General features: G+C 36.2%; 1 protein-coding gene across 2 annotated transcripts in view; it reads left to right on the top strand.

The window, feature by feature from the left end:
• LOC125233604 (monocarboxylate transporter 14-like) overlaps positions 1 to 26997 on the top strand; it is a 56295-nt gene that overhangs the window by 9712 nt on the left and 19586 nt on the right. The window contains exon 1 of one of the 2 annotated variants that reach the window (XM_048139666.1): positions 23994 to 24252. The exons of the other annotated variant lie outside the window; for it this stretch is intronic. The gene's annotated coding sequence lies outside the window, so the exon portion shown is untranslated. Of the gene's footprint in view, positions 1 to 23993; positions 24253 to 26997 lie in introns of those variants that run through there. 2 annotated transcript variants of the gene reach the window in all.

The raw sequence follows: 26997 nt of genomic DNA on the forward strand, positions 1-26997 counted from the left end.
CTAAAATAGTTTGAGATGTCTCAACTGTTATAGGATGGTGTAAAAGGAAAGGTAAAAAATGAAATTTAAGACATGAATAATTGAATATTATTTAAATACCATTCTAAATTTATTTCTTTCTTATTTCAGGTAAGTTTGCAGTTCTAATTCCGAGACAAAGCGGAAAAGGTAAACATGGCTTCGAAAAAAGGAAAAGGTAAGCATGGTCTTTCCATTTCCATCGAGGGTGATATGAGAGATGAGAGGATAAATTGAACAACCAATAGTAAATTCTAACCCAAATTTCTTTTCCGCTTTTCTGGTTCTATTGATTGATTGGATTACCTCACGTCTTCATCTCCCTTTATCTCTACTTACAGGAAAGTCATACGCATATCAGAACACATTTTTACAATTCGGAGTTTCTACTAGAGACTTGCGACAATAACTATAGAAGATGCCTAGCGAGGGATGCGTTTGTTCTGAATTTATTTAGCCTATACTTGAATGCCCCACTGCTGGGCAAAGGCCTCCTAGCTTTTCCTCCACTCAACCCTGTCGCTTACACTTTCCCGCCAATTCGGATAAAATGTTTCTAAGTCGTCACACCACATCATCTCTTTTTGGGCACCGCGACCTACATCATCTATCAGAATCAATATAATCGCGTACCTTACCTTAGTGTTGCTCCTTAGTTGACATTATTTAGTCTCGCAAAGTTCTAGTAAAAACGTCCCCTGTTATGCGACGCTGTTTGTAATCACATGCCTGGCATTTGATCAATCAATTGCCAGTTAATAGGCCAATTGCCCCTCGACCCGAACCAATGCTAACACGATGGGCAAATTGAAAACAATCTAATGTCCAATCACGCTCTTGCAATAATTAAAAACTTTTGATAAAATGAGAACTGGGTGACTCGCGTAGATGTAAACGTTTGTGACAGACACCGAAAAAGCTCTCTCTATCACTCTTCTGTGTTAATCCAGAGGGAGACATCAAAGAGCGTAAATAATTGATATGCTGCAAACTCTAACTCCGTATAGATAGCTATACAGTCTATGAAAAAACCGTACAGAAAAAGGTACGGTGACCTAGATGGCGATACACCTTTGGGAGACGCTCGGCTAGATGGCGCTAATATTAATATTTGACATTTTAACACATATCAAGCTAAGAATATGGGCCAAATTGTCAAAACTGAGGTTTAAAAGTTTTGTGTCGAGAGATGGCAGTCTATGCACTGTGATTACATATTTTACTTTGACAGTAACGCTCTATGATACTTGATCCTCTTTGATATGCTGTAATTACCTTAACCCCGTCCAAGTATTATGCGCGTGGCATCATTTAACAGGTCATCAAGAGTACGTCATCAAATGTTGCTTTTGGCAGAAAATGTACGAGTTTTCATAAATATTGCAAATCTGGCCTACCTAACTATCAGCAGCGGTTGTTTCATACAAGCCGATTCCCACCGGCTTGCCTAAAATTGATTACTAGTAAAGTACCTAATGTTAAGGTAGGTTTCTTTTGTGCTCAGTGTTGCCTAGCAGAAATTTATACCAACCGCCACTGCTAACTATAGTTTCTTAAAGAGTTCCATCAACCCTGTAGCCTGTAGGCCATGTACGACGGCGAAAATGGGCGATAAATTAAAAAAAAAAGATTTATAATAAATCTGTAAGCATGCGTAATAAAGATGATGTGCGTAAGAAAGAAGAAAGAAGAAGAAGAGATCTCGAGGATTTAAGGACCTGAAAGTCGGGTAATAAGTAATTAAAAACTTTGAGCGTATCTTGATTCGATCCTACGAGTTTTCACGATAATGTCACTTGTCTGTTAGGAACCCTTGACTGAAATATGGCTTCTGAAATGTTTCACGATAATTTGGAAAGTCGATGTAGGTCATGTTGTAGGTAATAATTATCTCAGCTCTACTCAGGACTGATATTAAGCTACCTATTGAAATTGGAAGCTACAGCAAGAATACCAAGGCCAAATGCACAAACGCTTTCGATAATATCGTTATAGCTATCTCGCTCTTCCGTATTGGCTACATATTCTACATAACCAGACTGCGCTTCGATTGGCGTCCAGTCCAGCGTCAAAAATTGTCATTTCGGCCAGGCCGGCAGTTTTTAAGCCCCGTCGCAAAAACGACGGGGTGTTATAAGTTTGACGTGTCTGTCTGTGTGTGTGTCTGTCTGTCTGTTTGTCTGTCTGTCTGTCTGTCTGTTTGTCTGTGTGTGTGTGTGTCTGTCTGTGGCATCGTAGCTCCCGAACGGATGAACCGATGTAGATTTAGTTTTTTTTTGTCTGAAAGCTGTCGTTAATCGGGAGTGTTCTTAGCCATGTTTCATGAAAATCGGTCTACTATGTAGCGGTCGGGGGTTTTTTCCAAATTTTAATTTTTTAGATATTATGGTTTGTTTAACATATATATGCCCTGTGTCAACATATTGCATGTAGAGGGTGTTTGCATAAAAACAATTAATCAGTCTGGAAGCAGTGCTCGTCTTTGATTCAACGATTTCATTTCCTGGGGGCCGATTTTTGAGTCTCACGGCGTTCGAATTCAGAAAATTGTCACTGAAAATAATAGGCAATTCACCGTTTTCAACCGGTATTTTAGTGAAAGTGAGACTCAAAAATCGGCTCCCTGTATTCTTACATACTAACATTTTTTTACCCCCGACGCAAAAACGACGAGGTGTTATTTCAAAATGGTTCATTTCCTTATGGAAAAATCCATAATGCTCCTTAGTTACTCCGTAAATATGGAATATGCAACTATGGGAAATAATGGGAACCATGTTGGCTTTAAAATCCAAGTTAACATGGTTACACACTACTTCAAGCTTCTGTCCTGGTGAGTCACAGCTTCCTTAATCCCGGTCATTTATAACGGAAGCTGACCGGGAAAAGCTATTAGTGAGCCGCAACGCAGCAGGGATCCATTACAAGCACATGTCCGAAGAGAGCTTGATTGAGAGGCTTGTGCTCGATCAAGGACAAGTGTATGCCTGAGTTATAGTAGTTGAAAACAAAATGTAACTACTTAAATATCGATGAGAAGTGACGAATTTAGAAGACGTGGTCTCAGCACAAAATGTGAATCAGTTTAACCTAACCACAAAATTTAAATTTTGAAAAAACCCCCGACCGCGACATAGTGGACCTATTTTCATGAAACATGGCGAAGAACACTCCCGACTAACTCAGCTTTCAAACAAAAAAACTAAATCTAAATCGGTTCATCCGTTCGGGAGCTACGATGCCACAGACAGACACACACAGAGACAGACAGACAGACAGACAGACAGACAGGCAGGCAGGCAGGCAGGCAGGCAGACAGACAGACAGTCTAACAGACAGACAGACACGTCAAACGTATAACACCTCGTTTTTGCGTCGGGGGTTAAAAAGCAGCCTAATCAAAAAAAAAAATAACTACTTAAATATAGTTAGATCGTTAATAATGCTTTTTGTAAATCAGTTCACGAGTGATGCCGCGGGAAACCGGGGGACACATAGGGATTAATTATAAACAAAGAGACTAATTTTAACAAACAATTAATTAATTTACAAATTCGAAAATTGGACACCTTTTGCCTGAATGTGCCATAGAGTATAGACGCGTGAATTAATACGGCCTTTCAGCAAAGCGACTTAACTTATGCACGCGCAAAACGCGATTCTCATATTTTCTCTAGGACTTGATGATAATAAACGCCTATTAAAAAGAAAAAAAAACATCAAAATACCTCGAATTATCCTAGCCTAACTAAGCCATCTACTTAATTTAATATTGGTATTTTTCTTCTACATGTATCGTTTATGTTGTAGTTCCATAGTGCCTCACTTTTTGATTAAATAAATAAAATAAACAAAAGGCACTACACCACCAAACTATAGCTCTAAACCAATCAAAAACCAGACGTCGAACTAAATCAATTAAGAGTCGACCTACATGTGGTACCTGAACAATGGAACAGATCACAGCCTAATCAAATAAAGATAGGAATAGCTGACCCAGATTGAGCCTCGTTTTTATGTAGATCCGAGAGGCTGCTGTCAGCTTCGGCTTAGATGAAGTGTATTGAGCGCTTTGACTTTCATTTTGATAAAAAGCTTTATAGAGACAAGTGTCTGTCTACAAGTTTCGCTAGAATGTGGTGTTTTATTGTCAAGGGATTTCGCTTGTGTGTAATATTGTATACAACACTTTTGTGTTATATTGTTGTACCACAAACTTTCAATTTTGGGTAGAAATTCGACGATTGTGGAATGGAGTTTTGAGGAGTTCTTTAAATCAAGGTGGTATTGTGCATGCGCTAAAACGAAAAACAATGCTTCGCTAAGTGCTAATTGATGCATAAATAAGTACATTTACGTAAATTGTTGATGTAGTGTGTAGGTAGTGTTAAGTTAACCCATATGTGTCCAACATTTAATTTTTTTCCCTATTTTTTGAGGTGACAACCTCATTCTCCTACTTATTTTAATGAGTAGTAGCGTGTTTTCAGCAGTGGGTCGATAACGACCCTACGGCCATATATGGGTTAATGTGTCTTTTAAGAAAACATGACATAAACACGTTGAAATTAAAACAGCCTTTCAGACACAATGTTGTCTGAAAGGTTCTTTTTATTTATACCGAATGAACAAACTCGTCAGCTCTCCATTCCAGTTGGATCCATTGTTCTGTTACTGGCGTTAAACATGGCCTCATTGTTCACAATAACATTGCTATCCGTTTCATGAATTCAATGCTGAACTTACTCATCTTTGCATTTTTAAAACAAAATACAGTGAAACAGATGTCACTAACGAAAACTAACTAAGTTCAGTCGCTGAGGAATCGAACCGGCGTTCAGATTATTCAGTTAATGTGATGAAAGGATAATTTTACAGCTGCTATTACCCGTTCTCAAGGATCATTATTCTCCTTTCGTTGTCCCGGCACGGCTTATGGGAGCCTGGGGTCCGCTTAGAGAGCTAATCCCAAGGCGTAGACACTACCCGTTCTCAAGGATCATTTGAAATTACATGTGCATTTTCATGTTATCATAATGATTAGGTACGTTAGAGTTCAATATGAAATTTAACAAGCATTTTAGGCGTGGTATCAATACAAATACCGAATGCTACCTCGTCGTATTCTCGCCATTCAAGTTGGACCCATTGTTCTGTAACTGGCGTTAAACACGGCCTCATTGTCTGCTCACAATAACAGTCTGTTTCATGAATCCAGTGGCGAACCGACTGACCCATCTTTGCTTCCTGAAAACAATCCAAAGGCTTTTAAGTTGGTTCTTTGTTTGATTTTTGACCTTAAGGGAGGAGTGGGGGCGATTACATTCGGATGCAGGTTACCAGGATTACTAACTAAAACTGTTTTGGCTTAGTGATCTAAAGTGAATTTTGGCCTCCGAAATGAGAACACGCCTGTCTCGATTCTGCGCAGCCTGCCAGTCACTGACTTGAAGCTGACGCAGAACCAGGATTACTTCAGTAGATAATATTGCAGCGTGATTACTTGAAGCAACATCCTAGTGTGGTCGATTTGAGTATAACGGGTAATCAGCGATTTCGTTAATGATTTGTATACAATACACAAATCACTGTTCTCACAGCTGATATTATGATTTATTAGGTACAGACAGTTTGAAGTTTTGAAGCAGCTTTAAGATTCTGTTTGTTTTAAATCTCGTACGATCAATTATGATCAGATTAATTGAGATTGTCGCCGGGCTGACACTGAGAAATGTGACTGCGGAGACCCTAAACAAACTGTGGACCACATCGTTTTCGAATGCCCCTTAACTAAGTACAAAGGGTCACCCTCGGACTAAAACCTCACGAGCGACGCTATCAACTATTTACGGAATGCTAAATTTAAGTTTTGATTTGCATGTAAGATTATAAACTTGCCATACGATATAGTATTTTATGCAATAGGCGTTTAAAGGAGGTCAAAAAAGACGAGTGGCGTGGGTAACAATTTGAGGCGAAGCCGAAAATTGTTATTAAAACGCCACGAGAATTTTTTGACTCAGTTAAACACCGTTGCATACAATACTTTTTCTACGACCATGCACTTAGTTTTTCATTGTTTTCTTGAATAATTTTCGTGAAATTCACACTGTTATTTTGACGCAAAGGTTTGCACTGTCAGCTCAGCTGCCCAAAGCCTTCCCGCGAACGCGCGCAGTATCGTTATAACAATGCGTTGCCATGGTTACAGAGCCAAACAATGCGTTTTCAGTTTTTTCGATACTGCGCGCATGCGCTGAAAGCCGTCGGACGCTGGCTTTGGGAAGAGACTTTTATGTAGGGTTTTAAAGATCTATGCACGACCCTGTAAATTACGAATAACAGTTCGGGAGTAGAAAAAATAAAATAAACCAATGTCATCGAATCAAAGCAGTTAATTTTATCAGCAACGCGATTGTAAGACATGTCCCATATTACCCCTAAACCTTTATTTTTTGCCTTCAACAAACTGTAAAACATTCATCGATTATCGAAATTCGAAACATACGAAACTAAATTGGGTTCCAACCCAAAATATAATCACTTATGGTTATTTAGTAGGTATTACATTTCTCGTCATTGCGATATTTCCTGCACCTATTAAGCTCTTATAGATCTCTGTTTGGCCCAAAGGTTAGCTGGTAGAGAATTCCTTCTGGCATTAAGTTCGCCTTTTGTACATTTTTTTAGTGTGCAGTAAAGTTTAAATAAATAAATAATCTAAATTATAATCTAAACGATAATCTAAAGGTAGTCGTACTTTTTTCGAGATCAAACAAATACCACCTCACACCTTTAACACTGAAATATAAAGCTTTCTACTGTAGTTGAAATCCCGAGTAAAGAGCACATCAAACATGTGAACCCTCCGACAGTTCTCAATTAGCCATTAGTAGCTCCTAATAGACAACGGCAGGTACTCCTATTCAGGTCACGGAGATATTTCCACGGAGTTCACTGTCAGTCGCCGTTTCGAGAATAGACGCGAATCAGGTCAGATGCAGTCTGGGGAAAATGCAAGTTGGAAGTTGCACGCGTATTGAGGAATTATTAAGAGATAAAACATAAGGAAAAGATAAACAAACGTGTACTAGCTAATGATTCCTCTAGGGAGCATAAAAAAGCTGGCAAAAATAGTACATTACATCAGAGGCCGGGAAAATGAGGATTTCCGGCCAAGTGGGTATATACGGTCGAGCGAGCGTGCGAGCGAGGCCGGATAGGGATACGAGGCCGGGAATCCGTTTTCACGCCGAGGCATGTATAGTGCTTTTCTCAAACATACAATGAAATAAAAAAAAAATGCTCTAAAGGACAATATTTTATAAAAAAAAGTTACTTTGCAGGCCTAGGCCTAAAAAATAATATGAAATCCCTTTACAGTCCTCTCGAGTTGTTGCGCCCAAAAAGCGATACTTCCCAGCCCATTTTAAGGAACGTAAAGACAATATTTCATTGCATGTTTGAGAAAAGTATATTCCTGTCTTTTCGTAGCATCTGTTTTCCGATGCATGTTATCAATTCGTTTTCCACATGTTCTAAGATTGTCGTCTTGACTACCTGTTATTTTCATAGCTACTACCCAGTTTGCATCATAAAATTGATAAATACCTATATCTTTAACGTTTTTGGTTTTGGGCCAAAAAATTGAGGAAATATTTTAAGGAAAATCGTACTTAAATATGAAACTGTAATGTAACAACATCACATCGCAATGTAGGACGCATAATCCAAACATAAAGTTCATTTCTCACGACCCCATGACGCGATAGCTGTCCACTTTCTCCGTTAACCACTGTTTACATTGCGTAACCTCATTGATAAACTGCGTTCTAGACGCTTCCACGAACCTTAATCGACCAAGATTTCTTAGTTATAATCTCATATTAGCTCTTGAACTTCCTGATATATAAGACCAATATGGAATCAAGGATCATTTAAACTGGTCTTCTCCAGATTGCAATGAGTTCGGATGTCAACAGTAATTAACATGTGTATGACGTGTTTTGTTATGGCCAGTTACGCTGCCAAAGTGTAGTTCTCAGATGTTGCTATCTGCATTCTTTGTGACGGAAGTTTACGATTATCTGCCTACATGTGCTTGACATCCTTGGGATACCTTTGCAGTTGCAGTCCCCATGAGCACAGTATAATAAAGAGTACTATCGTACAGTATGGCCATTCCCGCTCCCCGCTGAAAGTGCCGCCCACCCCCTCTCGGTTACCTGACAGTTACCGCCTGTCAAAAACGCGAACAATCGACCTGTCATATCTCACTCATACAAGCATCGTACGCGTTCACCTACACGAGCTTAGAATGTGTGCTAGGAACGCGCCTCTTTCATAGATTTGATCGCCAGTGTCCGAGGTGTGCCATGAGTGTTTAAAACTTACTGCGTACCAACTCGTAATGATTTGTAGGCCATCCTTTTCTGTCACCCTCTTGTACCCTAATTCCTTGTTCGCTTATCTTTCTTGCCTTCCCCTCTTTGCAACACACGCAAACTAATGCCCGCCCCTAAACCAAGGTATTGAATGTGTTTACTAACGAATGTCGTGAAAGAATTCTTGATACCTACATGTCCTTGGATAAGTAGAGTCCCCTTTTCAAACCAAGGCAATTAACATGCTTACTAACAAATAATGTGGAAGAAATCTTGAACCATGTCCTTGTTAGTATAAGTAGTAAAATACTTTTTTCCTCAAGGGATGTAATATAAGGACGAGACGTATCCTTCTACTGAAGGACAACCCCAATTATAGTTGCTTCTATTGTGTCTCTCTTTCTTTGCGAATTCTTAATTAAAAGCGCCCTTGCGATACTTGAGCCCTCTTGAATATACATACAGTGATTTTGTTAGCTACGATATTGATTACATTTTTAAAGACGTTACATTCTGATAATAAACATCTGGAAAACATTGTGAGGAAACCGGACTAATCCCAATAAGGCCTACTTACCCTTCGGGTTGGAATTGGAAGGTCAGATGACAGTCACTTTCGTAAAAGTAGTGCCTACGCCAAATCTTGGGATTAGTTGTCAAGGCGAACCCCAGGCTGGAACGAGCCGTGGCGAAAATGCCGGGTAATAATTTTCTACCAAAAAGTTACCTGAAGGAGCTGTCATAATAAAGAACCATCATTAACGAAGTATAAGTTCGCAAACCGAGTGCTAATATGAGTAGGCGTTTCTCTACGGAGTTGGTCTAAACTTGGCAAAGACGTAGACATAGATGGATATGGTTGGATGGACAGTTGCTAATTATTCTGTACTTACGCAAAAAGCGTAGGATTGTCAAAGAAAAAAAAAACAAATATGACCCGTTTCCTTTTGCCTGCTTACTTTGTAGCTTTTTCTATATAATCTTGTGGAGTCAAATTGCATACTTGAGTTCATAAGATATGTTGTTGTGAGATGAAACTTCTTCACGCCCGTTACCAATAATTGGTAGCGTTGTTTTGAAGTTGCTGCGTGTACTTTATTATCATTATGGTCATATTAATTGTCACAAAGTCACAATCACAACACACTACTGTGGTCTGTTACGCAAGGATACACAGCAATATCGGGTTGCGGCGTGATTCACTGATTCACCGCGTTGTAATCAAGTCGGGGATGATTTATAACCGCAACTGAATTCAGCAGAATTGTGCTTTCTGGAAAAATATCGGCTTTGCTGCGCTCCGATTTGGATAGAAAAAGAGAAGCTTAAATTAGCTTTCAGGCTTAAATAACTGTTAGGGAAAGATGTAAAGAAAAAATACATTTTATTTTGTAATAGTACCTAAATACGTGGCTTTTCTTTAGAAGCCACGTATTTAGCGCGCTCATCCACACACCCTGCAACCTAAATGGGCGCGCACCGTGCGGTTTCAGAGGAATTTCCTTCCGCGGACGCTCCGGCTGTGAAATGAGCTCCCTGTTGAGGTATTCCCGATGAACTACAGTGTTGGGTTTCTTCAAAAAAAGAGTGTGTGTTTGCCATTGCCACCGACGTGCTATAAAAAAAGAAGGGTCCTTATGTTTCAAAAGAGTCACAAGGTGCAGTTAAAGCGGACCCTATGCGAAAAATTTCTATGCAAGTCAGATTTCTCGGCAGCTTCATAATGCCTGTTCCAGGTTTAAAGATATATTGCATCAGTGACTTTTTGCTTGTATTCAGTACATATTCAAATATAACTATTGTAATTAAATCATATTTGTTTCTACTTCTTACAACACAGATTTTTTCTTTGGATAGATTATCATTAGGTGTTTTACTACTCGTACTTATCTCAAATTCCTTTCAATTTCTTATTCTTTTCAATATGTCTTCAACAGTCAAATCACAAATATAGCGATAAAACATTTTGCATAATAACCCAGACAAAGTACCTACTCTAACCTAAACCAAAATCGTAACATTTTCTTATTGAAGCTTTTCTTTTATGCCCGGGATTTCTGCTAAAGTTTTTTTGCAGCTGTAATAATAAATGGATTTTGGTTGTCTTTGTCTCTTTATTTCCAAATATTGCTGATAAGAAAAACATACAGAATAAATCAAAAGATTAATATAAAATCAAATTAAGTTGTTTCTGAAATTATGTTAGCTGATTCTGTAGATGACATGGATTATGTTTGCTCTGCTGGGTTGTCTGATTAATATTATTATAACGTAACCAACGAGGAGTGTATACTAGTACAATTCGTTACAACTCACGGTTTCAATGTTTGTAGTGTTCAATAATTGGACCATTAATTCCAATTCCTATTAATGTATGTCTGAACTGAATCCGTGTGATTTTAAATTTTCAGCTAAAATAAATTTTTGCGACGCACGCTTGGGTTCTTTCAGCAGATCAAAAGTCAAAATGCGGATTTACCCGAATGCAATTCATATTTGACAACACAAAAAGGCATAAAGACGACTTAGACGACTACTTGAACGGAAAATTTTAAGTTTCCTTAAGAAACCTCGGAACCGTAAAAACGAAATGACGCATGTTAACAGGGGATTGTCTTAAGCCGTTTTGCGGTGTAAGGTTCTTTTTAAACCAATTTGCTTCGCACGTGCAGCGTAGGTAATACACAATATGTAGTAGCTACCTATCACAAATATCTAGAGACACTTGCAATCTCGAATGACAGGGTATTTAGAAACAACTGCTTTTGGAAATTTGCTTGCCGATTTGGAAATTGCATAGAGAAATTATCAATGAATTCATCGATAAATTCGCCATGCACTTTTTACAGCTCACTGTACAACCGTCTAAATGCGGGTTTACAATCAGTTGCACTCGTACTATTCTTTGGTTGCTTTGCAGCAAATCGTCCAGGTATATTTACTCACACCAGTAAGATAAAACATTATTATAAATTCACTCAGAAAAAAACATGAAGATGCGAGGAGATTGCGGAAGGACTCATATTCTATCCAAGTTAGTGAAATACAGGCAACAGAGTCGATTAGAAGAAACAAGGGGTGATTCTGCCTGTATTATGATTATGACAGTAAATAAAGAATCGCCTAAAGTGTCGAAGGATAAAAAGCCCTCAGTTGACTGGTCTGCAATTCAGCATGTAAACCGGCGTCCTTCATAACGCCTTGGCTGTGGTTCAGCGGCCGGCGAGTCGCCCAGTGGCGACGACCGCATTTATTGCACAATATATTTAGCTTCGGAATTAACACAGATCTTCAACAGTTTTGCGTATTGCCTTGATCTTGGAAATGTCAACGACTTCACTGGGGTCTGATCATTCAATTTTTTTCGACATTGACTTTCAAATTAATGGACGAATCACGAAAAAATAAGTAGCGTAGTGAACGAACGCAAGATCCTATTTACAACCAATCAAATTATCCACGTAATTACATATTACGTCACACCAAATTTCAGGTTTTTGGACCCCTCCCCCCCCCCTATGTCACGCTTTTTTTGTATCCCTTTAACAGGGATTGTCACATTTAGTATGACCCCCTCCCCCCCCCTTACACTGTGACGTAATATATGGATGACGCCTAAGTAGTGCGATTGTGAAGTTTCTCTGAGTGATTAATTTATTATTAAACTAGCTTTTACCCGCGGCTTCGCCCGCGTAATAAAAGTATTCATTAAGATTTTCATTTGGATCCTTAGGTTTCTCTGTAGGTATATTTATCTGCGATTATTTCGATTGCACAAAATACTTTTGCTTGCAATGATTGTAGAAATATTACACATCGACCACAGCGTAGGTAATTCTATATACGCTGGGGAAACCTTTATAAACATCCCACATAGCCCGTATTTCGACACTATGATCGGTGGGTAAAAAGTACTTTTTTCTATTATCCCTTACAATTTTTTACATTTTGCTTATACTTATCGCAAACGTAATCTTCAAGCAAGCAAACAACGATCGTCTTAGAGCACATTGATTGTAAGAGACCGCCGACCGATTATGCGTATCCCTCTAACGATACCCATATTATCCCTATTCCTATCCCTTATCAAGATGTTTAATGATTTCTTATCAAGTGCTAAAATATAAAGTTTCATGGTTTTATCTTTTAAAATTAAGAAATCCCATACAAACTTTCAACCTCTTTTTCAACCCCTTCATCCCTTTTTTTCGAAATAAAAAGTAGCCTATGTTCTGTCTCAGGGTCTAAAGATTGTCTGTTCCAAATTTCATCAAAATCGGTTGCGTGGTTTAAGCGGGAAAGCGTAACAGACAGACAGACAGAGTTACTTTCGCATTTATAATATTAGTATGGAATGGAATAGTATGGAATGGATTATATCTGAATGTTGCGTGTACTGCAATATTTTATCTAGCACAAACAAGATGTCTTACCCAGTTTTCCTAGTAATTAGTACAATTATGAACTTGAGTGATTAATTTATTATTAAATTATATAAATGCCACGTGTGCAGCAATTTTTGCTTTATTTCAATTTTGTCATATGCATTTTTCTTATTTCAGGTAAGTTGCTGTTCTTATTCCGAGAAGAAACATTGTTAGTTACTATCAGCTGCAATTGTGCATGGAGAAATTATGAATGAATTCATTGATAAATTCGCCCTGCACTTTTGCAGCTGATTGTACACGAGAAAAGGTAATATGGTAAATTCGCCCTGCACTTTTGCAGCTGATTGTACACGAGAAAAGGTAATATGGTAAATTCGCCCTGCACTTTTGCAGCTGATTGTACACGAGAAAAGGTAATATGGTAAATTCGCCCTGCACTTTTGCAGCTGATTGTACATGAGAAAAGATAATATGTTAAGACGGACTTTCCACCGAAAAAGAGATGAGAGGATGTTAGAATCAACCAATAGTATTTGAAACACAGAACTTAATTTAGATAGAAGAAACAAATTCATATATTTGTATAGGGGCCGAGCGTGTCAAATTTTATACTGAAGTTGATTCTTGCCTGTAATTTTAAATATGTCTCAGGCTCTTGATTGTTCATAATTTTTGTGTTGTTGCAATTGAATATCACGTAACGAGGCATTTTTTATGTTTTGGTTGACTTCAACTTACAAAAATTGACGCCCGAAAGCTGCAAGCTGCGAGTAAAGACTAGGGCTCTGGATACACGTGATTCACGCCGAACCGTAGCTACGTGATCTTAACACCGGCGGTACTAAGATCACGAATTTCACGAACACGGCAAGGTACGTACCTCGTACGCACGTACGTACGTACTTGCCTTAGCGCCCGGATTCACGTGACACGCCGCGGGCCGTGACACGCCGCCGCCCGAACTAAGTTCGTGTGCAGAGTACTTATCGTACGTTTTGTAGATTTAACTCGCCCGGGAGAAAACCAAATCATGACTATTATTGAATTATCACTTAATACCTATACTTAATACTGGACGAAATTTTTTTTACATATGAATTAAACTTATATTTATGTTTTGCTTCGATTTTTATACAATACATATAACTAGCGGCCCTCCCCGGCTACGCACGGGGATTATGATAAAAATTGTTATAATAAGTTATCCGTAAAAGATAGACATATGCCATCGCGGACTTTTTTGTAGACCTATTAGAGAGACACAATTTTCCAATACATTATTTTGATATAGCTCAAACGGTTTCGGCAGCGTTTTCGATTAAAGCTCTCAGCCAGCGGGATTTTGTCCAACTCGATTAGAAAATATCGTCATATTTCAACCAATTCAAACAAAACTTTAACAAATTATATACCTGAACTTTCCTCAAGAATTACTCTATTCATAAGTGAAAACCATATGAAAACCCGTTCAGTTTTTGAGTTTATCACGAACACACAGACAGACGCGGCTCCCCGGGAGTTTATTTTATAAGAGAAGATTAAGTGATTTACGGCGTTATTCTGTTTCCGATTTTATTGAAATTAAAACTAGCAAACTGTCCGATGCCTTACACTATCTATATACCTGTATGGTAAATGTCAACCTGTGTTACGTTACGTCTTAATATTGTTTATTTTTTGACATGTGCCGTCAGAATCCTCAAATACTTGACACTAACTTAAAACTGTATGTGGTGACAGTTTAGTATAGTATGGAGTAACTATTGTCCCAGAGCTGTAAGAAGTGTAAGAACCTCTTTTTCACACATGACAGCGTCCACAAAACGTAAAATCCTGTAATAATGGTTAAAAAAATCAAGTACTTAAAATAGTATTTTATACAATCGCGATATAATACAAAGCTTTTCAGTCGAGTACCATGTTTAGGCCACGAAGCTTTGCTGAGTGGCCTAACAGTACGGTACGAGAGTGAAAAACTTAATTATATCACTATTGTATACAATACTTTTTCTACGAGTCATCATCTTCATCATCAATGGACGGAAATATCATCATTCATGCAAGTTTAAATTAATGTTAATAGCGTCGTTCACCGTTGTATCAACATCGAATTACCTAGTAACCAATTGTTTGTAACAACCGTCTCTGATTGGCCGATAACGCCACAAATAAAAAAAATGTATTTCAGATGCAGAAAAATTTGCCAGGTATCGCAAATTAGTATATAAATTGTATGATGTTCTATTTTTGAAATTATTACAGTTAACTTAAAGTCAACTATAATGAGATTAAGTACATATATTATTATAGTTGAGTCGGAACTGCCATAGAGTATCCAACACTGAAAAGTTAGCACTTATAGTTTAGTCTGCGGTGTCCTAATTGACAGATTACAATCGACGAGTAGAAAAATAATATTTCCCTTACTTTAAACATAATCTAAAACATGTTACATTTTTGCGGATCTTCGTTAGTAAGTATTTTACGATATTAATTTATAACGCAAGATTTACTTATTTAACCATTTATCATTAATTTTTATTTTTAAACTAGTGCTGTGGCAGAGTGTAATTTCGATTCAAATGACATTTCAGTAAGTTGATAGAAATCGTATATTTGTTTAAGCGCCTCCTTGTCCATAGGGCCTAATCGATTCAACCAATTCGAAATTAATCGTTAGATTTGGCAAACGATACGCCTTAGCCACATCGCAACATATGTACTTCAAAACAAATGTGTCAAAAATGTGAACTTACGGATCCGGGACAATAGTTCTGATGAAATTCAGCAACACGACGCTTAGCCATATATTTCTGGTCAAGCATTATTATGTTATTCTTAAGGTTTTCACATTTATTCTTTCATTTATTATGTATGAAAATGAAAACCTACCAAGTGGCTTTAATTAATTAATATTTAAGCTTGCTCTTATGTAAGCATATAACGTAATCTTAAATGTAAACAAGACAAACAGGAGTGTAGGTGAACAAAAGAGCAAGTTTATGATGACTATTATACTCCAGGCAAAAAATATGCACACATGTGCGCGGGGCCACGGCTAAGACAAAAAAAATGACAGCTGCAGTTCTTATCAGTTTCGGTACATTAAATAATACTTTTAGATAGTATATTCCTTTATAGCACTGTTTTGTTTGACGAACGAGCTCAGCTATCTTTCTGTGGTGGTATTTTGAAAATAATAAGCGCAGTTCCACCACGTGGTAATAAAGACAGTAAAATTTACGAGCAGCCTTTTGTACGTGAAGCTGAGTGAAGTGAGCGATGTGTTATTTTTACATTTTAGGATGTTTTATTTAATCTGGATGGGGCAGTTTAGAATTTTAGTTTATTTCAATTAGTCACTTGTAAGATCCCAGTTGATCAACACTTGAAGGCCTTGACATTTTACTTTAGCGGTGAATTTAAAAGTTATTGTCTTGTTGTTTTGTTAATTTTTTGTATTGTTACTGTTAATGTTTGAAACTCTTAACAACGAAGAAAAGTTTGGTGTGGAGATATGCCACCAGAGTCGGAGATTCAACTTTATGTCAAACCGCTTGGGAAAAAGTACATTTATAGACGAAATGCTTTTAACATGTGCATCGAAATTTACAACCACATTCCCGAAGAGATAAGACTACTGCAAGGTCCTCTCTTTAAGCGTAAACTGACGAGCTGGTTATTGGACAAATGTTATTATAGTGTTAAGGAATTTATTGAATGTAATGGAACTTTTGTATAATGTATAATGTATAAAGTATTGGTTGATGTTAATTATTGCCGGACTTCATTTTATTGACTTGATTTATTGGTATTGAATGTATTATGTTAGATTATTAATTTAAAAATGTTTTGGTAAATTATGTGTTAGGTTTATATTTAAATCAACATTTGCATGCCTGTATGTGGGCCGAATACACTGATCACAAAATTATGTAACACCAACACAATGTAACTGTATTCTGGCAAATAAATTATTTGATTGATTTGATTGATTGATTGATATGTAGTCTCTGCAAGGATCGGACAAACAATGAGTTTCCGTGTCGTCATGGTACTACAGGATCTATCGCGAGGCATTTGACGTCAGTTCATTTGAAATCTGCTGTTACTGTTACGACATCAAACGAGTAAGTCAATTTTTTAAATAGGTGTAATCCATAATAAGTAAATGAAAGCAGCAAAGGTCTAAGTTTAAATACCATGAAAAAATAATTTTAAAGTTATTGCATGTAAATAGTATAACGAAGCTCACTTTATTAAGCAGTGCCTATTTATTATTTTTGAAACAATATATCAGTCATAAAACAGTGTTTACATCTTAATAAAATGATAATCCTGCGCCTTGAACCCTCTTAAAGTAGACTTTTTTTACTACCATCAATCTTATTACTATATAACGTAATTACACTAATTACCTAATTAAATAGTGGCTATAACAGTTAAGTAAGTTCGCGTAAAATGTATAACATAATTATTAACTAGGTATGTGTTAAAATTACGTTTCCGTGGATGTCATCCTATCGTCACATTCTTAATTTTTATACTAAATTGACAAATTTCTTACTCCTTGCATCAATAATTGAATGGTACCGTGGATACTTATCTTCCTATTAAATCTTATTAATCAGAGGGTAACTAGAGAGTTTTTGTCAACGAACATTGCAGACACATAATAAGCAGATTCAAGGGTATCACGGTGCACGGTTAAGCCCATATTACCACGTTAACGCATGGTATTTTTCAACCACAACCACTCAACAGATAAGCTTAACAAAGGATAAGGTATAGTCATGGTATAGTGCCATTTTAATAAACATAAAAGTAATATTTTAGTGAAAGTATAAGCATTTTTTGAATTTGTACTCGAAGCGTCGGTTGTAGCGTAGAGACAATGCTAACAGTGGTTATTTAATAATAAGTCGAATTTAGAATTATAACTGTTGAAAACCTTTAGATAGAGTAAAAAACTCAAATGACTGGAAGGAAACTTTATCTGAAACGGTTACCAAATCTAGCAGTTACCCTTACAAAAGGTTACCTACCCATATCGTTGGTATTTTTATAACCACTTCTAAATTAAGCCTATCGGAAACCCCGGATCGTTTATTTAGTTATATTTATTTATTACTTACATATTAATATTTGAAAAACCGCAGTATTGAATATAAATTTTAATTCAAAAGTAATTAAGATATAACCTCACGATACCTACATTTTTATTCATAACTTATAGAGACTGCATCCGATCTTATCTTCTCTCATGAAACGCCGCTGGCGGACCGAACGGGCGTGTCACGTGAAGTCGTACGTACGTACGGACGGATCTACGAACGTACGTACCCTAATTTCACGTGATTTATTTTCACGTGACGAACGAACCAGAAATCCGTTGCCGTGTATCACGGCAACGTGCGTACGGCTACGTGTTCACGATACACGGTCACGACCGGGAGCCCTAGAAAGACGGACAACTCAGTGGATTTCACTGAGTTCATTTGACACGCTAAGTAGATACGTTTGCTTGATCTATGGTATATATGACATCTGTGATTTGAAATTATTTCCCTTCTAGATTACAACCGATGATATTGGATGAAAAAAAAAGGTGTGGATAGATGACTAGTACAGACTAATTAATTAACACTTGCAGCTAAATTAATAAGCGTAACATAGTGTAGAATGTTGATGTTAGTACATAATAGGTTTACCAATGAAAGTTTTAATTATTTAAAGGTGTACCTCAGGGTACTGGCGCCCAAATGTTTTATGACCTAAACCAATGTCACGCTCGATAAAGCTGAGCAAACAGTAATTTGGAATCGTTTCAATGGAACGGCTCTAGACTGTAAAAAGCGGTCAAATTAAACATTTAGAATGTCAAACAAATAAATTGGAATATTTCTTTAAACGTTTATTAGTTTTGAATTAGAAATAATGTCAATCTGAGACAAAGGAATAACGAGATATCTAGGTCTAGATAATAAATTATGATTGAGTTATATTGCACGTAGATCAAAATGAAATTTCAAGCCCGGTTTAATCTAGCTCAAATAAAATCACTTTCATATTTCAACGTATTACAATACAACAACATGGCTTGATGTTCTTAGGTTCTTACATCAAGAAATAACAAGTCAAGCTTTCCAATAATTTAATGTTTCAAAAAGTGAATTGCCCATGAAGTTAAAATCGTGGTTTTCAAGTCTAACAAAACACTTAGGTACATGTTTGGTTGACGTTATCATTCCAAAATTCCACAGGCTTTAAACAGTTCCCGAATCGATATGTTAAATCGTCTGTATCTGGTTTCCTTTACTTCAAATCAATACTTGAAGTGCGATACCGAGGGAACCTAATAAACTAACCCCCTTATTCATAAACGTTCACTAAAGTTATCAAGCCGATAAAGTTCGTTTGTCCCTTTCTATCACACCAATACGTCGGAAAGGGACAAAAGAACTTTATCGGCTTGATAACTTTAGTGAACGTTTATGAATAAGGGGGTAAATGTTTGTCCCCCGGGTAGAGATGGGTAGTGAGTAAATACTCAAGAGTAAATATCGAGTAAATACTCAGTATTTACTCAAAATACCCGTATTTACTCGTTTTTACTCAAATTGGTGGGTATAAACTATTTCGCGTGCTGAAATGGAAATACAAATTAGAAATATTGGTGTATTTTGTTATGGGCTACTAAGTTAAGTAATCAAATTTATATGAACTTTATTTTAAAGACGTGCTCTCCATACATGTAACTATTTTTCACAAAAATAAAATTCAGAAATTACCAGTGTGTTATACATCATCTGATAGGTCTTTAAAAATTAATTGAATGTTTCTAAAAAAGTTTTTTAATAATATGAACAGTTTTGGAATAAAACGATAATTAAGGCCGAAATAATGTTTATACCTTTATAACTTTCGAATTCGTTGTTGGAAAAATATCCAGAAACCGTTAAATTATTGGCCATATAATACAAAACACAAAACTAGTACTTTAAACGTCACCAGCTGAGCCATTTTTGAGTTTTCTTTAGAAAACCCTTAATAAAAGGTCGTAAGTGCCACATTAACAATCACTTCCGAACGTCATGCCGTTATCTAGAACATCAATTTTATTTAAGTCTCATACTTTTACTGTAAATACCTGCTTTTTTAAAACAAAACTGCTAACTAAACATTATCACTATTTTTTTCTCACAATGATTACCTCTTTTTCGACAAACTAAGACTCCCATAAGCTTCTAATAATATAAATCTCATTTAAACATGTCCACACAGTTAAAATAAACACGACTAAGTACTTAAATCTCATTTTTTAAATTATTTTTAGGTAACAGTTTCTACTCACCCAAATGAGTAAATACGAGTATTTACTCGGTGCTTTGAGTAAATTACGGGTAAATACTCAGTATTTACTCACCCCTACCCATCTCTACCCCCGGGTGCTTAAAGTGAAAGGGACAAAGTTTTACCAAGTTATGACGTCAAATGAAAATTATTACGTCTTTGCTGGGATTTGCGGAGCATTATTAAGTGTAAAAAGGATCTTCCTTTTCATAAAGTGTTTTTCGTAATTAATATTTGTAGCTCAAATAGCTCACATTAAAAATGTTAATTATGGCTTCTTTCTTAAAAAAAAATCATTTTTTCCTACGAATATTTATCAACAACATTTCGGACACGCAAATACGATATGCAAGTAAGATATGATGTTAATATGAACCTTCCAATAGTCCCAATATTCGTTGCATAATGTATGTTATGTGTAATTGTTATGTGAAATACCAAAGACATATGTAACTCCGTATAGACAGATAAAGTCTAAGAAAAAAACGTACCTAAAAACCATACAGAAAAAGGTACGGAGACCTAGATGGCGATACACCTTTGGGGGACGCTGGGCTAGATGGCACTAATATTAATATTTGACATAAAATGTCAAGCTAAGAATATGGACCAAATTGTCAAAACTGAGGTACAAAAGTTTTAAGCTTGTGTCGAGAGATGGCAGTCTATGCACTGTGATTACACATTTTACTTTGACAGTAACTCTCTATAATACTCGATCCTCTTTGGAAATACTTAACAGCATAATCAATAACATTGCTGCTTCATTAGGTAAGTAGGTACCTACATACCAAAGGTTAGGAGACAAAACATTCCATAGTTTCGGCCAACACGGACTTGCCGTATCCCCGTCCTTACCTTCCACAATGTTTTACAGCCACCCCGGCTGCGACCTTGACCTCGCCCGGGCGAGCTCGGCATGGCTTTCTTTCCAACATATAATAACTCTATCGAGCGAGTTACATCACACATTACACTGCCCTCAATCCCCACTGCTGTTTTTGGTGTAAACAACTAAATCTTTACCGAAAAGAACCCTCTAAAAGCGATAATACTTCAAATTGCTAACTTACGCCCGAATTTGGCGCAAACATTCACGCGGATTTGGGTCGCTCAGAAAGAGATCGCTCATTTAAGACGCCTTTAACTTTTAACAAGAATACTGCTTTTTATATTTTTGGGGATTTTATCTCCCCTAGGATATTCTTTCTTTTTGGATTATTCGCGTAAGTTTAAGAATTCTGATTTGAACTAAGAATATTCATGTTGCACTCCGAATCTATAATTTGTTCTTGAAGGTTTTACCCAAAAACTATTCAAGTTCATTTCAAAGTATGTTATTGCATATCTTAAAACTAAGCATTTTAGATTTTAAATCATAATAAATTGAGATTTAGATTTCTTACCCACCCCTTTTAATCAACGACCAGCCTATAACAAAAGTGGACACTGAGAAATATCTTGGCCTTACTCTTGATAGTCAATTAACTTGGAAACCACATCTTGAAAAACTGCGATCTAAACTCTCATCTCTTATGGGTTCACTCCATGGAACTGTTCGTTGTTTTCCAAAAACAGTAAGATACATTATATACAACTCAATGGTAAAACCACACTTAGAATATTTATTAGAAATATGGGGCTCGGCAGGTAAAACTTTACGTAAAACAATACAAGTATGCCAAAACAAAATCATAAAAATACTATTTCACTACAATTACTTAACTCCTACTACAAAAATCTATAAAGAAACAAATTTAATGACTCTTACTCAATTAAATCACTACAAGACATGCATACTCATTAGAAAAATACTAAATAAGCATATTCATTCGCAAATTACATTCACGAAAAAATCACAATTACAAAAACGGCTAACAAGGCGCGCAAATAATATTTGTCTACGCTCACCTAGAACTAATTACGGTAAAAGAAATATTCTTTACGAAGGAGCAAAAATTTATAACAAGTTGCCGAATGACATTAAAGAAATAAATTCACAGTTATTATATACAAAAGTTCTCAAAAATCACATACTTAATCGCTTTCAGGTTTAGTTTGCTAATTGCTATCGCGCACACAACACGTAATAAGTCCCACAACAAGATAGTTGTAACCGGTCGATAAGCGTTATGCGCACCGATCTACCTCCGACATAAAATACGCCTTACCCTCATTACCTACTGTTAAAATTATGATACGTAGATTTAAATTTACAAATGCTTTCTTAATAGATAAAAATGTTATTTTCATAATAAGAAATTATTAGCACTTAGTTCTCTGCATGTTACTGTGTAAGTTACTTTAAAATTTACTTTGTATTTCTCATGTCAAGTGAATTGTATTCTTTTTGAGAAATAAATGTCTTAAACCATAGATTTCTTACTAACTTTGAAGCTTTTAGCATCTTAAGAGCATCTTTTGTACCTGATTGCTAGGATTGACTTTTAATTGAAGACAACACATTTTTACTCCGAAATATTGTCTACACTTCCAGTCAATTTAGGTTTCATTGCCGATTTTGTTGAATAATCAAGATTCCTTTTCCTTTCCGAGGACATCAATCCTCTTTGAGATCTGTTTTCGTAATTTGTCAGGCGTTCCATTTCCTAAATCGTTTTCCGGCTTTTGCTAAGTCAGACATTGCTCCGCCAACCTTCAAGGCGCTACGTGCGGAGCCTCGCAAGGGATTCTTAATGCTTTTAGAAGCCGTTGGTTTCTCATTCTATAAGTGTAGCGATTCTGTAACCAGAGTCTAAGTCCATTTGGCACACGATTCCAATGTTATTCACTAAAAGCGGTTGTCCTAGAAAAGCACAAAATATCATGTGAACTTCAGCCGTTACAACTTCCGATCCGTGATATTTATGAAAAAGTGATATTTTCGAACACTTATACGTAATGTTACCTAACTGGCGTTGTTTATTTTTACTCATTATCAATTTCTTATTTAAATAGAACGATGCGCCTATATGTAGTTTAATTTCATTTCAGTTTTTCGGTCGTTCAAATATTATCAAAACTCAATTAGACATGTTCTCGATATCGTTATCACACTTGACGACATTTATCATTAGTATGTATGTCGGTTACGGACCTCGCGCCGCGTCCGCGTGGTGACTTGGTGAGTATTTGAGTAAACGATAGTATGATTGACATTAGGCCTGATAACGCGAGTTCTTAAGACTTTGTTCTACTGGGATTGACACGGGGAAACTTTCTGGAACAATCTTGGACAGCTGATTATAATGTTATTGGTGTCTAATTGTTTAAACCAAAATGATAACGTGTGCTTTATACTTATAGAGAGAGGTATACAGCGAGTGTTTTATATCAATCCGCATTTCAAAAATTTCCAATATTTGGATAGACTAGACAATATTAAATGAATCAATATAGAGCCAAGTCAAATTTCACGAGAATCGATTGAAAATTGCAACCGATAGTAGTGCATGGAGTACATCCGGACATACAAAAACAAAGTGTCCAAAGCGACTCCGTGGGTCTACGTTGTTGCTTTAGTCAATTAACTCCAAACTTTAATTGAATCCAATGCGATTGTGATTGCAATCGCCTGTGAGATATAGCGAATGTTTTTGTTGTTGTGCATTTTCTGAGAGACCGCGTGTAATTCTCTGTATAAAAACACCCCAGAATTGCTAATCTCCTTCAGACGATACCTACCCGATCACATGACCAGCTAGTCACAGCTCCATTCAGCGATAGATACGTAATTTACTGTCGTATTGACCGAGGACGTCTCAATAGATAATCTTTTATCTGACTATTAAATAATGAGTGGCCGCAAACGCGTCCGTGCCACTGGCCACTTCGCGCGCGCCGTCTTAGCCATACGCGCGCCAAAAACATCACTTGGTCATTCCGCGAATAGATCATCTATAAAGTATTTATTTTCACCAAATTTAGTAACTAATTCTTCTTTATATGTGATATTATAGTGACTATTTATAGTGTTAATAAAATCAACAGTTTTCTCAGTGTTAGTGTTTACTTCAGTGAATGTATATCTGTGTGAAATGCTGGTTTTAAGAATATCGGATCTTGGCAAGCCCATGATCGACGGGGACGTTGCCAAAATGTCATGCGAGGTGCGTCTTGTTTATATTTTAGCGTCTTTCCGTGCATCACGTGTCTAGAAATAAATATCTCTGTACTCGAAATAAATCATTTTCATATGAAAGAAATAAATACAGGAAAATTTCAATATTTCCATTTCGCTGGTCCAATTATCAAATAAATACTACATTAGAATGGTGGTAAAACTAGAGAAAATGATTATCATAATGTTAAAGAGGCCTACATAATTATATCCCTTATTGTAAATATTTTTACATATTTGCATCTAAACATGAGAATTGGTTAGTGCTCAATCTAAAGCTGTTTTCTATACACATGTTGCAATTTCGGTATAAGTAATTTATTTACAATGACAATCCCTATTTCAATTCTGATTCGTGGTTCCCCAAACATAATTTGTGTTAAAATTAGCAATTCGCATTAGGCTATTTGAATATTAAACAGTATACATACTTAATATCCCATTTATCGTGATTGCAAATGCATAAACAAATATTATGACATTATTATTTAATCAGCAGATTATGTTTACAGTTACATTTCTAATTGCCACTTAAGCAACATGTGTAAGAAAGCGAACACGTGTGACAGTCATTCCGTCCCGTTAATTATCGTCTCCCTAAACGTGTTAGCCGTTTGTTTTGTAAGACATGTCACTCGTCACCTTCACTTCAACTGAATGTTGCCAATTAAGTCCTCTCCAAGGTTTATGAGAAGCGTTGTTTAGTTCATTACCTGTTTCATTTGTAGCTTATTTTCTGTAACACTTCTTATAAGTGTTTATGCTTGTAAAGGCACTGAAGTTGGCAATTAGATTTATGGTCAACATTAGAACTTCTTCTCTTAACCGAATATTGAAGAATTCATCACAGTAACTATTGTGGTAGTGTATTTCCATTAGCCTTTTTTTAATATTTAAATGTCGCTCCTTGCTCTAAACCGGACTCCGTGAAACTTACGTCAAACATTTGTTTAGATTCCTTCTGGACTAAATTAAAACACGAAAACATTGCGTGTTATTTAATATAATGGGCATCGAACCGAGACTTGTGTCCATCCTCGTGTCCCGATAACCACTGCGCTATCGGCGACCTGACCCCGGTAGATTACAATTTGTACCGTGCCAATAATGCGGATAGCTTCTTTTTTTATCGATAGTGTAAATGAACTTAGCTTGTGCGTACTTGTTACGATTATTTGATGCGCTAGGTTCATAAATATAGCCATACGAAGATGTTTACAGAGATTTTGACAGAAATTATCTATCGCATACCTACATTATAATTTTTTCATAGTTAGGTGAACCTTAAAACCTATCTAAGGAAGGAATTCAATTCAATGTGGTTTTATTACGAAGTTTAATAATCATCAACTCGTTATTAATTATCAGTGCAATGCTTATCTTGATCTTATATTGATTTTCTTCAAGATTCTGATACATTTCCATACTTGATACTTTAGGCAGTAACTTGTACTGATTAATACTGAAATTTATACTTGGGTCTTATCAAACTTGTATGAAATTATCTATCGCATACCTACATTATAATTTTTTCATAGTTAGGTGAACCTTAAAACCTATCTAAGGAAGGAATTCAATTCAATGTGGTTTTATTACGAAGTTTAATAATCAGCAACTCGTTATTAATTATCAGTGCAATGCTTATCTTGATCTTATATTGATTTCCTTCAAGATTCTGATACATTTCCATACTTGATACTTTAGGCAGTAACTTGTACTGATTAATACTGAAATTTATACTCGAGTCTTATCATGATTCAATTTCGCCAATCTGCTGCTTAAAATAGCTGACTGAGTTCCACAAACGATTTTTCTTAATTCTGTCTCAAATTTGACCAAGCGAAACATGATTTGCGTTTCAAATGAAATTCAGCTTCAGGTTTAAGTTTACTTAATTTTCGTTTATAAAATGTGCAATGTTTTATTAATCATAATCTTCATAAAGTTTGTTATGGCTTTCTTTATTGCGATGTGGGGAATTGTGATTAAGATCCGAATATTCCGAATGTAATAAAAATAAAAATGATGGCAGCACTTTATCATTAGTGTCTTGCCTTTTGTTTTAGCTAAAACATCGTGATCTGGTGTTTATTATGTTGTTTGTTTATACCTATTGAATTGACTTTAAATAAAATCTTATGGTGTTATTCTATATCACCTGTAACATTTCAAAAATCGTATTTATTACGTTACCGTCGTGCCTAATTAGCGTAATCGTTGTTATAAAACTTCTGTATGTTAAAAAAACAAATATTGACAAGTTTTAGAGGTTGCTAATTTCGAATTTTGTAGTTTACCCATAGATAAGTTTACTTTTATTTGGTGAAAAAAAAATTAGGTAATCGAATTTGTCACATTTTTTAATGAAAAACTTGTAAAAGGTTTAGTTACAGTACTGAACAGTATTACACCCAAATGCACAAACAAACACAACCCAAAAACAGACTGCTTTATTTCTTTCATATGGACCGCACCAGTTGACTCTGACATTTGGCTTGGCATAAACTTCAACTATATCATTTACTAACAAAATATCACGTAGAGATATTTCTCCCTTTGAAATCGCATATATTATTAGTGCACAATGTTGACCAGACATTTGAAATTTCATTTTTTCAGGACCTGTATGTGTGAAAAATTGCGCTCAATTTATATCTGCGCCTATTCTCCCTGTTATTACCAATTGAACATGTGACCACCCATCACGCACTGAGGATCCATCAAAATTATCCTA

Source organism: Leguminivora glycinivorella, chromosome 14 (genome assembly GCF_023078275.1).
Source record: "Leguminivora glycinivorella isolate SPB_JAAS2020 chromosome 14, LegGlyc_1.1, whole genome shotgun sequence".
In the NCBI taxonomy this organism is placed as follows: Eukaryota; Metazoa; Arthropoda; class Insecta; order Lepidoptera; family Tortricidae; genus Leguminivora; species Leguminivora glycinivorella.